Source organism: Choloepus didactylus, chromosome 1, assembly GCF_015220235.1.
Source record: "Choloepus didactylus isolate mChoDid1 chromosome 1, mChoDid1.pri, whole genome shotgun sequence".
In the NCBI taxonomy this organism is placed as follows: Eukaryota; Metazoa; Chordata; class Mammalia; order Pilosa; family Megalonychidae; genus Choloepus; species Choloepus didactylus.
Window position 1 is genome coordinate 235,270,170 of NC_051307.1, and position 16,051 is coordinate 235,286,220.

A 16,051-nucleotide genomic window follows, 5' to 3' on the forward strand; every position below is an offset into this window, starting at 1 on the left:
CCATATGACTCTCCACAATGGGCTGGCCCAGCATCTGTGAATTTATAAGTGTTTTCTGCATTGGTGTAAACAAACAAACCCCTATACTTGTAAATAATCAATTTTTTGGTTTAAATTATCTAGTTGAAAATATAGAAGCCATCTCTGTGTCACCTTGTAAACATCTACATTGTAAAAAAAAACAAAAAACAAAAAACACACTTCTGTGCCATCCATACCTGGGGTGCAGATCTTGAGGAATTACTGGGGTTTAAATGGTTGTCTCATTAAAACTGAAGTTGGCACTGCTATTTCTGTATAACTCCCCCTCTGTCCTTACCCAATCCAACATGTCAGCACTAAGTTCAAAAGAGAACGAAGACTCCTATACTTCTTTACGAGCATCCTATATTTCTTCACAAGCAGGAAAGAAAGGTAAAGTTATCTTGAGTTTGCCTTTTTCAACTGACAAAGACTCAGCAAATAATTGTGGCTCGTGTGCAAGCAGTGGCAGTTAGGTCATTTTAATGGCAATGAGACGCCCCCTACAATAATAAGGTTGATAGACTTAATCACCTCTCTGTGGGGAAAATGTCCAGGATTAGGCCATTCATTATAGAAATGGAGACTTGTTGAGAAAGCACTCTTGAAACAGAAAATGGAGTGCTGTTGATTATGTACAAGCTGCTTCCAAGGAATAGCTTCTCCTCAGGAGGCCTCGGCTCTGCTCAAGGCCAAGAAATCTGGGCTCACAGGATTTAGTTTTGAGGCATTCTTGAATAGCCAGGGCACCAGGGTTTTCACAATACACCAGGAACACTTCAGGTTGAGAAGAGAGGTGAGCCGTATAAAACTGGCATACAAATGTTAGATGGGGTTTCATAATCTTTCCCATGACTTTCTGTATATGTGATACAGAATTTGGGTTGTTGCTGTCATTTTAAATAAAAGGACACAGGACTTCATGCCTGAGGAAAATAACTGGCCGTGAAGCAGCACTTCATAGGTTGCTAACATAAGTTTGAGTTTAGTAGTGACATAAATCTGGATTTAGAGGGTTGAGCTGACATGGTGTGTGCCTCACAAGTATACCTTTGGCACTAACTTCTACACAGAGCCCACCTGCAAGACATCTTTGAACACCTGCAAATCTCTGCCTAACTGGGTTTTGTTCTTGTTGAGAGTGTATGTTCAGCACATGTGCAGGACCCATACCCCAGAAGCAGTCTTCAACTGAAGACAGATGAAGAAATGATGGATAAATGCTCTATTCCTTTGCTCCATGGTGGGGATAAATCCGAGACATGTTCTACATTGTTGCTTAGAGCATCCCAGTAGGCTAGAGCTCCAGTTGTCCATGGCAGTAAGTTGCTTGATAATGCATCTTTGATTGACTTCTTTCCCAATCTGCATCTCATATCTCCACTCTGCTATCCGTGTTTCACAAATGACCCAAATCATTCAAATCCTTGTCTCCTGTCTGCTTCTGGGTAAACCCTACACAATCTAAAGAATGAGATTGCCACTAATAAGGTAGGTTACACATTTTGAGACATAACATAGCTGTTTCCATCTACCACTCTAATATCTCAGAGGAAGATTACTCAACATGACACAACATATTTTGGTTTGCCTGATGGGGACAGTTGAAGTCAGAGAGATTCCCTCTATTTCATTCTTGCTAGGGTGCAAAGTGAACTGATAATGGAATTTAGGCTATTGCTAAGTTATGCTGCAGTAACAAAGAATCATGCTTTAATGCTGCTCAGGCAGTTGTTCTTGGTGGCTTTCCTTTAAGAGTGATTTCAGGATCCAGTCTGTTTCCATCTGGGGGAGATTGAGATAACTTGTGGTGTTAGGAGATGGGGTGAAGGTGGCGGCAGTAGGCGTTCTTCATTGAGCAAGGAGCTGAGATCGACGGGACAAATGGGGGTGAGCAGATCCAGGGAGATGCATAAAATATGTCCAGTACAGGTGGAAAATCTATCTACAGGCAAGACTTGGGCTAAGCATAGTGCTAAAAGTAAAATACATTGCAGATTTCTTATCAGAATATACGTCCAATTTGAATGCTAATATGCCATACATTCAGACTATTCAGTTGTCCCAACTCAATATCTGTTATAAAGACAAAAACAGGTCAACTGGTATAGCTTGTTAGTCAGTCAAATAACTGATAGCTGATCCAAAGTAGAAAAGTTAAGCCAGTCATTTGTCAGTTTGCATCTCGTGTTCTGAAAAGACAAATGGTTATGAGACCACATTTTTCACTTTTCATTTGGAAAGTCAGTAGAGTGTGGGCCTGGTTAAAACCTGCAGTTTTGAGGTAATTGGATAGGCTCTTTTAAAATTGTTGATCTAGGGTCTTTTATCAAGGAACATAGGAGTAGAAGAAATGCACAATGTAATCTGGAGGATACAGCTGTAGGGAAATTCATGAATTGTAGTTGGTGTTACTGTTTTTTTATGTCTTAGATAAGACATAGGATTTGAGTCAGAAAACCAGGGTTTGAGCCCTAGCTCTGTTACATGTCAGCTGTGTCTCTGTAAACAGTTTTCTAACTTAACTGCAATTTCTTCTTTTGCAAAATTGGGCTGATAATAGTACCAAGGGCCAAGTTTTGATGTGAGGGTTAAATGGCTTTAGACTTGGTGTGGTGTCCAACATGTGACAAGTGCTTAATGAAGGTTTTTATTTATCTCCTGATCTATAAATTAGGTCTTCAGTTATTCATTCATTAGTTCCATACATATTTATAGAACATCTACTAAGTACTAGGCATTATGCCAGATGTGAATAAAATGGTGAGCAAAACCAAAGCATAATCCTTGCCCTGAAAGAGCTCATGTTTGGTCATGGAAATAGACTGGGATTTGGCAAACTTCTTAAAGGGCCAGATAGTAAATATTTTAGGCTTTATAGACCATAGGGTCCCTATCACACCCACCCAATGTAGCAGCAAAACAACATAGACAGTGCTTAAGTGAACAGAAATGGCTGTTTTCCAATAAAACTTTATTTACAAAACCAAGTGGAAGGCCAGATTTGTCCTGTGGGTCATAGTTTAATGAACCTTGAGATAGCTATTCATATATAGACCTTAATAGCTAATACTTATTGAGGGCTTAACATGTGTATGTTTATTTAGCAAACATGTTCATACCAGTACTATGCACCGGGTGCTGTTCAAATCACTCCTTACATATTAACTCACTTAAACTTATGACAAGTCCATGGATTGGTACTGTTGCCATTTTACAAGGTAGAGTTGGTACCAGTATGTGCTCATTTTGCAGGTGAGGAAGCTGAGGTACAAACTGGCTAAATAAGCAAGTGACAGAGCTGAGATTTGAATCCAACAATCTGGGGCCAGATCTGGATTTGCAACCATGAGTCCAGATTTCTTATAACCTACAAACTGTGATGAGTGCGTGAAGGTAGTTATGATAACATCTACCTTCCTGGTGGTTGTGAATCTTCAAAAAGATGAACATGCCTGGTAAATTGTAGTGGAATATGTGAATACTAGTTATTTGTCTTTCTCTCTGGAACAGCAGCCTCCTTCTACTTCCAGGTGAGGAATTTGCTTTGGTTTCTGAACTGGAGATTTGAAGGGGGCTGGGGATGGCTTGTCTGTAGGTCCTACAAAGTGTTGCCTCTGAGGTGACCTGTCATTTTCCTTTTGAAATGCTTTTAAACTTGAGGAATAAAATATTAGTATTAATTGAATCCTTCATATATACAAGGTCTGGTGCTAAGTCCTTCATATGTATCATCCCACTTTGTCTTCAGAAAACTCCTGGGAGGTAGTTATTTGAACAGATGAGGAAACAGAAGCTCAGGAAGAACAGAGCCCCACCACGGAAAGTGTCGGAGCGGAGATTTGAACCCAGATTCTCTAATTCTGAGGCCTGAGTTGTCCAAGGGAGGCAGGAGCAGAGCATGTTTATATGTTGTCTCAGACTCTGCACCCGATTTCCATCAAGGGATAAGGGTATAGGGAAAATAAGAACAGTTAAACTAAGGGTAGCTAGGGAAGAAGACAATATTCCTCTTGTTCAGATCACATGTATGAAATGGAAAGGATTCAATAAAAAGCCATGTGGCCATCCTGATAATTAAAGTTCCTGAAAAATAATGACTTGGCCCAGAGGTATCATTACCTGGAACACCAGCTTAGTGTCTGTTTCAAAACAGTGGTAATTTTTATGCCCTGCCATAAATGATCACTTAAGCAGCTTGAAATGAAAACAGGGCCTACTGTCCCCTGTGCTTGTGAGTTTTGTGCTAGAAAGCTTAACTTGCTCTTGAAGAGAAATGCCCATCTGTGCTGAAAACATTCTATTAACCCTCCCTGCATTTTAATAAACTGTGAAACAGATGTCTAAAGAAAGCTTGGTCTTGGACAGAGCAGCAAGAAGCAAAGGAGGTTTCCATGGTGGATAGAAGAAAAGCACGTGGAGCTTGAGATGGCTTTGGAAATCATCTGGGAGGCATTTCTGACTTCCAGAGGGGAAGTAGGATGTGTGTGTGTGTGTGTGTGTGTGTGTGTGTGTGTGTGTGTGTAAGGGTTTTTTTCTTTTGCTGTATGCAAGTGACTAGCTTTATTTTTTTTTAACTTTATTTATCAAAAAATTAAAAAACAAACAATAAAAAAATTTCAGACAAAACCAAAACAAAGGAATAAGAAAAGCAAATAACCTAAAATAAACTACATTGCTTCCAACATGTTCCTACCATATGCCGCCCCCTCCCCCCAAATTAAGGAACCATAGTCGTTCCTGAGTCGTTTTTGAAACATTGGATTGTTGTTTTTCATTCATTTCTTCATTTGCCATTCAAACTGGAAGTACTGTTGTATGGTAATTAGGAACAAGGCTTAGGAATCAGACCTAGGCTTGAATTTCAGCTCTGCTACTTCTGTGTTGGGTGACTTTTGATAATAATAATAACCTCTAACATTTATTGATTCATTACAATATCCTTGTGCGCTGTGCCTTGAGCTGGATATATCTCCATTAACTGAGGCACAAAAAGTGTAAGTCAGTTGTCCAAAGTTAAATAGTCAGTGGGTAGTTGTCTGGTTAGAGTCCAGGTACATTGTCTTTGGAGATTCCTCTACTAACCACTATGAAATACCTGAGGCTGTTTCCTCCACTGTTAAATGGGTAGGATCAAAATACCTATCTTGGAGTAATAAAATAAAGACAAAAAATATATAATGGGGGAGCAGGGATAAGGGGATGGGATATTTTGGGTGTTCTTTTTTTAAATTTTTACTTTTATATATGTCTATTTTTTTATTATATTTTGGAGTAATGAAAATGTTCTAAAATTGATTGTAGTGATGAATGCACATCTATATGATGATACTTTGAGCCACTGATTGTATACTTTGGATGGATTATATTGTTATCTCAATAAAATTGCATTTAAAAAAACCTAACTTGGAATAAGTTGGAATTGTTATGAGGATTCCAGTTAAAAGAATTCAGAGACCATATGTAGAGAATGATAATCAATGCTTAGCACTAGTTATTATTATTTTTTTAAACTTGTTATTATGAAATAATTGTAGACTGACAGGAAGTTACAGAAGTAGTTCAGAAAGGTCCCATGTACCCTTCCATCAGATTCCCCCATTGGAAACATCTTACTTAAATGTAGTACAATATCAAAAGTAGGAAGGTGTCGTTGGTACAATCTATAGAAGTTATTAAGATGTCTCCAGTTTTTACATGCGCTCATTTTTGTGTGTGGGTATGTTTGTGTGCAGTTCCCTGTATTTTATTATGTGTTGATTTGTGGAATATAGAACTATGCCATCACCATCGAGAATTCCCTCATTCTACATTTTTATGGATGCATCCCTCTCATCTCTAACTCCTGGCAACCAGTAATCTGTTGTCCATCTCTATGATTTTGTCATTCTGAGAATGTCATATAAATGGACCTACAGTATGTGATCTTTTGAGACTGGCTTTTGCACTTAGCTTAATGGCTTTTCTACATGCTAGGAGCTGCGCCAGTAAATGTGGGCACAAAGATGTCACATCCCTCCCTTTACCTTGAGCTAGCCAACTCATGAGTTTGCTCTGCTCTGTTGCCAAGAGGAAAATGCCCCAATATTCCAACAAAAAAATTAGAGACACCTTATTTTTCTGGTAGCAAACTCTGCCTCTTGTCTTATTGGCTTAAGTTTTCATTTTCTTCCCCAAGCCAAACAGACTCAGCATTGCTATTAAGGAGTGTATGGAGAGGCTGGCTGATGGGGAGAAATCTGCCACGGCCATATTTTAATCAAAACAGCAACAGCTTTTTGAACAACAAATTACCCTTCATTGCAATGGTAGCCTGGAAGGCTTAATTGAAACCTTCTGCAGGTTGCCTGCTTTGATATTTCCACCTACCTCCATCATTTCCGCATTCTTTGGTGTATTTATGTACCAAGATTAATTCCCTGTGACTTTATCTATAGAAGGTAGGTGGAAAAAAAACCAAGGAATATAAATTGGGATGTTGTGTATTTGAAAATGAACTGAAAGAACATTTCAGTCCATGAAAGTACCAGGAAGAGAGTAGAAATGCTTTTTTTTTTTTTATGTTTCATAAAAAGATTGGGATCCTGATAAACTGTTTTTTAGCCTTATCACAATTACTAAAAAAAGGTTTTTGTAATGAGCAAGTCACTTAACTCTTTTGGGCCTCTGCTGTGAAAAGAATGCTTTGGACCATTTGATAGCGAATGTCTTTTATAGGTGGGAAAAATTTGTTTCTGTGTTTTGTGATCCTAGTTTATATAGGCCTCACATCTCAGAACGCCAAAACTAAGAATACTTAGGGCTATTGGAAGTCTTCATTGTCCCATTATCCAATCTCCAAACCTACCTGCATTGCTACCCACCTACTTCATCTTACCGTGTTCCCCCTGCTGGTAACAGTGGTCAACTCTCCGAATGCTTTACCTTCCCGCCCTTTCACTGTCTGGGTCTTTGCTTCTGCAGTGCTTTTCTCTCTTTGGCCTCATTCCACCCCTCCTGGCTTATTGACTGCAGCATACTGATGAGCTCTAAGTATCTCTTATCATAGAAATAAACAACCCTCCTTTGATGCCACATTGTCTTCCAGCTGCCACCCTGTTCGTCTTCCTTTCATATTTCTAACAGTGGTCCACATTTGCTGTTTCCTGGTGCTCACCCCCCATTCTCATCTCAACCTCCTCCTGCTGAGCTTCTGTCCTCATCAAGCCAGTGACACTGGTCTTATCATCGGCAGCCTCCATGTGGCCACATCTAAGGGGCCCTTTTCTGTCTTCATCTTCATGACTTCATGACTTCCCAGCATCTTATCACCTTTTTAGTAAATGTGATAAGGCTAAAAACCAGTTTATCAGGATCCCAAATAAAAGCGCTGACCGTATTAAACAAATGAGCATGTTGATAAAACACCTGGCATAAGCCCTGGGTCACTGTACTTTTTTATTTATTAGTTTCACTGAACTTTGGCTTCTGTTTGGGTTGAAGGCAAGGGTTATATATTTTCTAAATATGAGACTCATTGAAAATACACTATGGGTCCTGGAACTGGCCGGCAACAAGGTGTCACATCATTTAATTGCTTCCTACCTTCCCTTCCAGGATCTGTGGCTGGCTTCTCTTCCAGGTACCCAGTTCCCATGTCTGTCCCCTGCCCTTAGGTTCCATACCCAAGTCTGCCTCTCCCCTGCCTCCCCCACACCCAGTCCCCTTTCCCAAACACAGCTTCTTTATGTCTCCTAAGGCAGGCTGTCATACTGGAAAGTAGTTTGAAAAATTAATCCCATTTTGGGCTAAAATGATCAATATTGGTTAAGGTGTTACCACATAGGCATTTTAACAGAGGTCTGATAGAGAAACAAGGCTTGAAAGCTAAGGGTCATTTCTCTCCTAGTCAAAATCCCACCCCAGTGGCAGGTTGGTTGGGGAGGGGGTAGGGATATTTGGGGGCCAAGGGGCCTTCTTAGAGCTTGTAAATCATCCATCCAACAGGTAGTTGATATCTCAGCTTTTCTATAAGACAGTCCCTGCTTGCTCAGAAAGGGCACTCAGGAAGTAATTTTCTGGTGATTAGGAGATTTCCATTGAATAATGGATAAGCATCATTTAAGTACACATCTGTTCTTCATTTGGTCCAGGGGAGGGGTCTGCCACAATTCCAGGTAAAGGACTAATGCAGCTACTTACTTGAAGTTAGACATCTTTGAATGTGCAACTATCCAGAATCCAACTGCAGATTGCTTTCCCCAACAAAAGGAGAATCCCAAGAAATTTCCCATCAATTTCTATTGAAATTGATTAAAAAACAGAAACATGCAGGGTATATCTTAAGGTCATGACTCATTTACTCTTGTTGTTCATTGACTGACATACACACATACATACATACATATATATGTATATACGCACGCACACATGCATGTAAATTTTATTATGGAATAATTTTAGATTTACAGAAAATTGCAAAGATATTACAGAGAGTTCCCGTCATATAGCTTTCTTGAATGTTACATTTTAGATTTTGGAGTCACAACTTTTTATCCTAGAGAAGGAAATCATTCTTTCATAGTAGGTTTTTGAGAACCTACTATGAAAATTTTTGAGAACTTACTGTGTGCCAGGCACTGAGCGGATGCGAGGGACAGAAAAATGAATAAGATGGACCCAGTCCCTGCCTTCATGGGTCTTCTAGTCTAGGTTAGTGACTTTCTTAAGTCGGGTACTTGGGACATTAACTTACCTGGGAACTTTTTAGAAATGCAAATTATCAGCTCCCACCCCAACCCATATCTGAATCAGAGACTCTAGAGGTGGGGCCCAGCAATTTGTGTTTTAACAAGCCTTCCAGGTGAGTCTGATGCATGGTCAAGTTTGAGGACCATTGGTTTAGTGGGGATAACTAATATTAATTTGAAACTGATAATTAATATTAAATGAATAATTTAAAGTGTGGAATGCCGGGAAAGGCCTGGGTGAGGAAAAATGTTGAAACTACCGACTGAAGGAGGAGTTGGGGTCTGCCAGGTGGGGTGGAGGAAGTGTGTTCCAGGCTGAGGTGACTGTCGGGACCCAGAAGGAGGGAGAGTTGACCTGTCAAATCTTGACTCTCTAGCCACTGGAAAATTATGAGTCAGAAAAGACTAGATTTGGGTCCAAATCCAAGTTCACTCGAAAATCCACCAAACTAGTGCTTTGTATTTCCCTGATACTTCAGTTAATCAAGCTTTTAAAGATCAAATCTATGTTGCATTTGGGGGATGCTATGATAAAGAGGAAGAGTCTTGCAATAAGGGATCAGAAACCCTTTCGTAATCCTGACTCTACTTGCATTAGCTTTATGAGCCCACCTAGGTCATTTGAGTTTGCCGGCCTCATTGTGCTTTGTGGTAAAACAAGGGGGCTGGACCAGATCCTTCCAGCCATTTCCTCTTTGATACCATGATCTAGAATTAGCTATAAATGTCATACTACTGCTGTTCACTTTTTAAAAATACATTTGTAGTCATTTACTTCAATAGCTAATTCTATACCTTGCCTACTGGTAGCTGTAAGAGAGCTTTCCTACTCTTTTCTCTGAAATTACTGCCATAAGTTTATCCCACAGGGTATATATATTATTTGCTCTAATGATCTGGTAATTATGAAGTAATGAAATGGCCAACCATAAGCATATTATTAAGAGCAGTTGCTGTGTGGAATATTTCTGTCATGCAATTAGAACTGTTACTTATATTTCAGTAATGCATAAGAAGTTACATGCTGAGGAGAACAAAAATAGAGCCATCACCTTCCGTCTTCTGCTGAAATGAGTCTTAAACCCATATATAAAAAGCCTAAGAAGGCTAATTCCATGGGCTGGAGTTTGAAGTCAAGTTTCGTCTTTGAGTACGTGGTGGGTCATGCTGTCATTAATCAGAACTTTTTTCTCGACGGGAGTTGAGGATGTTGTTCCAAAGCTGGATTAGGCAGCTACATTTCTAAGATGACCATCCTGATTTATCTTGACTTTCTTGATTCTCTACTGGGGAAAAGTTTCATTATGAGTGTGCTGATCGTGATGGGCAGAGAGTTCTATGCACAAAGTTAGGCATGTGATAGGTCCTTAATAAGAATGAATTAAATTCTAACCAAACTATATTCAGACCACTTTTGCTGTGTGTTTGGTTGGTTTTTGTATGTGAGACCGTGATGTATAGTAATTGTGGGTCTGCATTATGAAGAACTTTGTGCTAAATGCAGAGATAACGCATTTATTAATTTTGTCCTCTTGGATTTTAACCTTTGATTTTGGCAGTTCCCAAACTGAGCTTACTTTCTTTTAATATGACAGGTCTCAGAAATGTTTCACATGACAAATGAGAAGTTGTCAGCCTCTTCGGGGTTTAGTTCTTTGTGTGCACTAACAGTAGTCTTGTGTGTTTCACTTACTGTATACACATGTATTATTTCCCGTCCTCAACAGTAAGCTCCCTGAGGACAGGGCCCATATCTGATTCATGATAATAGTAGCTAGAACACTTGAGTGTGCCTAACTTTGAGCTAGGCACTTTGCATTTCACTTATTCTTCCTCATACATCTATGAACAGGGCTGCACAATGTGCTCAACAATATATTGTTGTCCTTTCCATGAGGCAGGGGTTATTAGCCCATTTCATAGATGAGAAAATTGAGGTGGGGGAGGTCCAATAACTGTCTCAGGGACACCAAGCTAGTTAGTGCTGGAACAAGTACTCAAACCATTTCTCTCCAGCTCGAGAATCTGTGCCCTGACTAGTAAAATTAGCTCACGATAGGAAGTGTTTTCTAATAGTATAGGACCTCTTTAAAATGACTGTAGAATGCCTGAGGGATTTTCCATTGAGGTGGCATGACAAGCTGATATACTTTGGGGAAAGTAAAGAAGCATCACGGTGCTAAGTGGTGTATACATGGGATGTATACAGACAGTAGAAGGATTGATGAGATGTACTTTTGAGGTAAAGGAAAGGAATGCTCAGTTACCTGAGTAAACCATAGGAATGACTGTATTCTTTGCCCATGGTAGTCTTTATAAGCTAGGGTGTTCAGTTTGTGGGAGTAGAATTGCTAAGAGGAATATCCATGGGATTACAGTCATCCCACTCCTCTCCTGGACCTGCTGTGCCTTGTGATTTCACGCATGCATTGTGATTGCTGTGCCATTCCATTGAAGTTCTTTCCATCCCGTACTCCTCCAATTCCATTTCATTCCATACACATCTCTTGAAGTACTTCCTGTGTGTCAAACTCTTGTGCTAGGTACGGAAGACACAATGGGGATAAGGTTAGACATGTCCTTTGCTTTACCTAGCTCAGTATCTACTGGGGAGATAGATGAGAAAACAATTATGATGCAGATAGATAAGCCCTATGAAAGGGGAGTGCAGAGAGTATGGGAGCTCAGTTTGCCATGAGGGCTGGATTCAGACTTGACACCTGCATCAGAGAAGAGTGCCTGGGGTGTGTGACTTAGCTGAGATCTGACAGATGAAAAGGAATTAGCCATGCAATGGGCATTTTAGCCATAAGAGTAAGCAAGTTAAAGATAACCCCCAGATCTTCATTTTTCTGCTTTTTCACTCTGTTCTCAAAAGATTCAACTTGCCTGGGGCTTGAGAGCTCCATATTTGCTGAACTATAAACAAGTCATAGTCATTTATTGTCATACTTGTATATACCTGGTAGATTGAGCAATTCACGCCAGATAAAAACATGTTCTTTATCTTAATCCCATTCCTCTGAATCCATTGTAAATAGGACCTTTTGAAAATGTTCTATTTAGTTAAGGAATGGCCAACTGAATTGGGATGGATCTTAATCCTATTACTGGAGGTCTTATAAAGAGAAAGCCACTGGAGGAGATGGAAGCCAAGTTAGCTGGAACCTGGAAGAGAAAGGAGAGGACATCGCCATGTGATGGGAGAGCCATGGAACTCAAGGACTGTTAGTCAGACAGAATGCTAACCATGCCAAGACGAAAAAGCCTTTCAGCCTCCAAAACCATGAGACAATAAATTCCCATTGTTTAAACTAACCCATTGTGTGGTGTTTGCCGTAGAATCTGGGGAAACTGAGACGTGTTTCTTCTCATGTAACTGGGAATGGTAAAATGGTAGTTCTTATTCATTAAAAGTGGTTTGATATTCAGAGAACTCAGTAAGATTTAGGGTGTGGAAGAGGGAAGAATAGAGAATTTGGATATTTCTAGAACTGTTGCCGTCCCCAAAGAAACCCAAACCTTATCTTTGGAAAATAATTTTACAGGTCCAATTTGCATTGACTAAGTTAAAGAGATAACTCTTCACCTCTCCATTTCACTGCATTTCTGTCAGTTCACCTGGAATATGGTTGGTCTCAGGTAAATTTATCATCATACTTCCCATTCTTAAGAAAAACTCTGTAGAGATTCCTTCAAACAGACAATTACTTGTTTTGTACCCCAAATTCGGAGGACAGGGTGCTGTTCTACATTTTTCTCTTCTTTAAATTTCCTAAATAATTTCTGATTATATTTGGCACACAGTCTTAGTTAGGTGTTAATATCATCAACTATTTCTTGCCTCCCTTTTAGTTAGGAGGTTGTACCCTAAATTCAGAGCAGTCTAGTTTTCAGGAATATTGTGAAGATATTGAGCTCAGGGTGTCTTCTGAGGTCTCCAAAACAACTTTTGATATTGATGATTATGAAATTGTGAAGTAAAGAGGGTTTAAAAAAATCTTTATTTTGAGGTATAAATATCAAAGTAATTGCTATGATAATAATTAGAAAGGTTTTCCCCCAAAGAGAATATGCATAAATAATTTTTTTTTAGTCTGACTTCACTGCTATTTTCTTGACACTTCTTAAACAATGAAACTATTTATGGTTTGCGTATCTCAAAATAACTCAACTTTAATTAACTGTTAAAAACTCTGTTTAAATATTCACTGATTTTTAAGTTCATCTGACTGAGGAAGCTGGTGTCATTTCTACTTTACCACAGTCTGCTATAACTAATATCTTTATTTGTACGTATCTATTACATTTTTCTACTTGAAGTATTCAGAAAAATTGTTCTGTGATCACTTTATTTAGTGCTTTAAGATAGGTGAGTGGCACCCTTTTATGGCTTTATAAAACAAACTGATAAAATCAATGTCACTATGACTGTCTTTGGCTTTTCTTGTATGATTTTTGGCTATAGAGTGCAGAGTTTTCATGAAGTACGTAACTCACTTATGTCCGGCTGGATGAGTTTGGCTATCGCCAGTGGTCACTACCAACTGTAGAGCAATTACATTTTCCATCTTTTCTCTTTACTTTCTGTGTCTGTCTTCTCACTGTCCCCCTTCCCATTACTCTAGTCCTCCTTCTGACCTGTGATTATTTAAGACCCTCTCCAACTCCATACCCATACACTTGTACACATATATACACGCATGAATAAAATCATCCCCATTCTTGTTCTTTCTGCAAGGCCTCTACTACTTACTCTCTCATTAACCCAAATAAAACTCTAAATCTCTCAGTAGCTCATAAAAGATTGGCATTAGATGATTTTTTCTCCTATTCAAAATTGTGTAATTTCTTTATTGATACTAACATATACAAACCGGAGTAGTCACTTCCACAAAATGTGATTCAAGCCAGAATGCTTTGTGTGAGGCTTTCTAGATCACAGTCCTTCAGGCCCACCGGGAGATAACTCACTTTATCTTCTAAAAAATGAAATGCTCTAGTGATCCCAATTCCCAAGATTAGTTTACAGCTATCTGGTAGGGTTGGTGGCAAAATCAAAATTAGGATTTGAAGGGTCACCCATTGCTCACATCCAGGATTTGGGCCACGACAGTGAGCAAGCAGTCTGCCTTCCGGATTGAAGCCTCTGGTAAGCCATATGACAGCACTCTACCTCTGAACCAAGAAATGAAGTGGGTAAGAAGACAGTGCAACGCTACTCTCTCAGGCTAGAAGGAAGGAAGGCCTTAGCTCTTAAAGGATGGACAGCCACTATGGGAAGACAGTGACATATTACAGGATTAAAACCTTCCTTTCCTCTCCTCCCGCTTCCCAAAGTATTCAGCATGACATGATTGTAAGCAGTAAAGTATCACTCCAGTGCTCTGTGCCCACCCCAGATGGACTCCCATTTTTTCCATGTCCCCACTCACCCTTCCCACTTATGTACAATACATTCACCACCAATGACAAAATCATATTCAAAGGCAACAGGAAAATTCTGTAAACTGGTCCCAGCTCCAAACACATTAATACTATGAGTAGTAAATTATATCTCCCTTCCCCAAATATGTATCTGAGTTTAGCAGCTCATGAAAGTTTGAAAACACCACTTCAATCTTAGTCTTCCCCCCAACTCCCAGTTTAAAATTATTTTCCCTGACCAGAAGTCTTTGGATTTGGGAGAATTGTCCCAGTTCCAGGTTCACTTATTTTTCTTGACTGTTTACATCAGCTCTGCAAGAGAGCCCCAACCCAGGACTTTGGGAGCTGTGTGTGCTCATCTAAGGAGTATGTTCTAGGGCCCTGTGAATGGTTCCAGCTCCTGGATGACAGGAAGGAAACACTGTGAAGGGTGGGGAGATAGGCGTAGATATGGGCAAAGATCACTTCCCCAAATTCTCCATATTGCAGTCTTCATTTGCAGCTTTCCATTTCCTTGGGGGTTGTTTCCTCCTTGGACTAGCTCCGATCCAGTGGAAGGGTTGGGAGCTTGTATGGTGGCAGCTCTTCCTGAGTTGATACTGGAGCTGGGGTCTTTGGGAACAGGGACTGTGACTGCACGGGTTGCATTTGCCTTTCTGATGGTCTGTATCGTTCCTGGAAAGGTCCCCTTATCCCTCTTCCAGTGCCAATCTGTTCCATCATTACAGGCTGGATACACCCCATGCCCTCTTCCTGGCAGTGGTAGTGGGGCCCTCCTGTGGGAGATCGTTGGCTTGGGCAGCCACTGGGTAGTGAGGAGGCTGAGCAGCCCTGGGCTGGAAAAGACTGGCTGGCCACCAAGGTGTATAAGGAGGCCTGGTTTGTAGCATTACACCATGCAATTGAAAAGGAGATGAACCAAAACCCATCCCTGAATTCAGAGGTGGAGGAAGAGTTCCATAAATATATTCATTGGTTGACAACTAACTTTGTTGCTGACATTAGATGATTTGCTAAATATAATCTACATTAACTTGTAAATAATTGGCCTTAATCTTTCCAATGTGTGGTTTTCATTTAAGAAATGAGCTCTGTCCATTGGTCCACTCCTCACAAAACAGAGTTGGACTCTTGTTCTCACTCCTTCTTTAATTATATGTATGACAAATAAATATAATCATCCTTTTACATTTATGCCCACATTTACTATTTTCAGCACTCTTAATTTTGCTGTGTAGATTCAAGTTTCTATATTTTATGATTGCCTTCCACTTGAAGAATTTCCTTTAACATTTCTTGGAATGCAGGCTTGCTAATACTAAATTGTTACTATTGCTGATAGTAAATTCTTTCAGCTTTTGCTTATCTTAAAATGGCTTTTGTGGAGGTGAAATGAAGGTGAAAATGTTCATTTTTGAAAGACATTTTCATCAGATATAGAATTGTACACTGTGCCAGTTTGAATGTATTGTGTCCCCCAAATGCCATTATCTTTGTGGTCTTGTGGGACAGACCTTTCGGTGCTGGTTAGATTTGCTTGGAATGTGCCCCACCCAGCTGTGGGTGGTGACTTCGGTGGGATACTCCTATGGAGGTGTGACCCCACCCATTCAGGGTGGGCCTTGATCAGTGGAGCGATATAAAACATGCTGACTCAAAGAGACTGAACAGAGTGCAGCTGTGAGTGACGTTTTGAAGAGGAGCAAGCTTGCTAGAGAGGAACGTCCTGGGAGAAAGCCATTTTGAAACCAGAACTTTGGAGCAGACGCCAGCCACGTGCCTTCCCAGCTAACAGAGGTTTTCCGGACGCCATTGGCCATCTTCCGGTGAAGGTACCCGATTGCTGATGTGTTACCTTGGACACTTTATGGCCT